Raw genomic sequence first — 2,211 nt, 5'->3', positions numbered from 1 at the left:
TGACCTTGAACAAGATACCTACCTACCTTTACTTGGTTCCTTCCTATTTAAATAAAGTTGCTAATAAGACCTGCCTTGTAAGATTGCTTGTTATGAAAATTAAAAGAGGTAATATATAGAAAGCCCTTAGAAAAATGCTTCATAAATGCTCCACAACTGTTACCTATTAAAAGCAGAAAATATCATTAACACACATGAATGGGCATGGAGAAGGCAAATTAGCAAAGATAAATTAAGAAGAAGGTAAGCTAAAACAAAAAACTTACTGCAGAGGTATAAGTGATTGAATTGACATGTTGTAGGTGCTTGGTCAAAACTGAATGACTGAGTGAGTAAATGCATCAGCAAAGGGATTAAATAATCAAGTCAGGAAGAAAAGATTGCTCTTAAAATTTTATTTAATTCTTTGTCTTCTATAGGCTTCTAGATCTCTAATCTATGCAATCAAGATGTATTGATAATTACTAGCGGTTGGAATGCAAAGATTAGAAACAAAGAGGAAGGATTAGTAGTTGGAAAATATGGCCTCAGTGATAGAAATTATGCTGGAGATCACATGATAGAATTTTGCAAGGCCAATGACTTCTTAATTGCAAATACCTATTTTAAATAACATAAAAGATAGAGTCCTGGTGTGGCATTGTGGGTTAATGCACTAGAATGCAAAGTCGGTTTGAACTGCAAGGTTGGCAGTTCAAGCTCACCAGTCACTCCTTGGAAACCCTCTACAGGGTCGTTATGGGTCAGAACCGACTCAACAGCACTTAACAACAACAACATGCATATGTACCTGACCAGATGAAATATACAGAAATCAAATTGACTACATCTGTGGAAGAAGAGTGTGGAAAAGTGCCATATCATCAGCCAAAACAAGGCCAGGGGCAGACTGTGGAACAGGCCATCTATTGCTCATATGTAAATTCAGATTGAAGATGAAGAAATTTAAAACAAGTCCACAAGGGCCAAAATATGACCTAGATCGTATCTCACCTGAATTTAGAGATCATCTGAAGAACATGTTTGATGCACTAGACGCTGAAGACCAAAGACCAGAAGAGCGGTGGGATGACATCAAGAACATCATACAGGAAGAAAAGAAAAGTTCATTTAGAAGACAACAAAGGAGGAAAAGACTAAAATGGATGTCAGAAGAGACTCTGAAACTTGTTCTTCAGCATAGAGATTCTAAAGCAAATGGAAGAAATGAGGAGATAAAAGAGGTGAAGAAAATTTCAAAGGTCACTTCAAGAAGACAAAGTCAAGTATTATGACAAAATGTGCAAAGACCTGGAGTTAGAAGAACATGGTCAGCATTTCTGAAGCTGAGGGAACTGAAGGAAAAAATTCAGCCTTGACTTGCAATATTAGAGTATTCTTTAGGCAAAATATTGAATGATGCAGAAAGCATCAAAAGGAGATGGAAGGAATACACAGAGTCACTTTACCAGAAAGAAATGGTCAATGTTCAACTATTTCAAGAGGAAACATATGATCAAAAGCCAATGATACTGAAGGAAGTCTAAGGTGCATTGAAGGCATTGGCAAAGAACAAGACACCAGGAATTGATGGAATAAAAATTGAAATCTTTCAACAAACTGACACAGCACTGGAGACACTCATCTATGCTAAGAAATTTGGAAGATAACTTCCTGGCCAACTAACTGGAAAAGACCCATGTTTGTGCCATACCAAAGAGAGGTGACCTAATGGAATGTGGAAATCATCTGAAAATAACATTAATATCCCATGCAGGCAAAATTGTGCTAAAGATAATTCAAAAACAGCTCAAACTATACATTGACAGAGAACATCAAGAGATTCAAGCCATATTCAGAAGAGTACATGGAATGAGAGATATTATTGCTGACATCAAATTGGTCGTGACTGAAAGCAGAGAATACCAGAAAGATGTTTACCTGTGCTTTATTGACTATGCAAAAGCTTTTGATTTTGTGGATCATGACAAGCTATGGACACCATTGTTAAGTATGAATATTCTGGAACACTCACGAGAAACCTGTACATAGATCAAGAGGCAGTTGTTTGAACAGAACAAGGAAACACTGAATGGTTTAAAATTAGGAAAGGTATGCCCCACAGCTGTATCCTTTCACCATACTGACTCAATTTGTATGCTGAGCAAATAATCTGAGAAACTTGGTCAGATGAAGAAAAACATGGCATCAGGATTGGAGGAAGACTCATTA

Source organism: Chrysochloris asiatica, unplaced genomic scaffold, assembly GCF_000296735.1.
Source record: "Chrysochloris asiatica unplaced genomic scaffold, ChrAsi1.0 scaffold00002, whole genome shotgun sequence".
NCBI classification, from domain to species: Eukaryota; Metazoa; Chordata; class Mammalia; order Afrosoricida; family Chrysochloridae; genus Chrysochloris; species Chrysochloris asiatica.
This window is presented reverse-complemented; position numbering follows the sequence as displayed.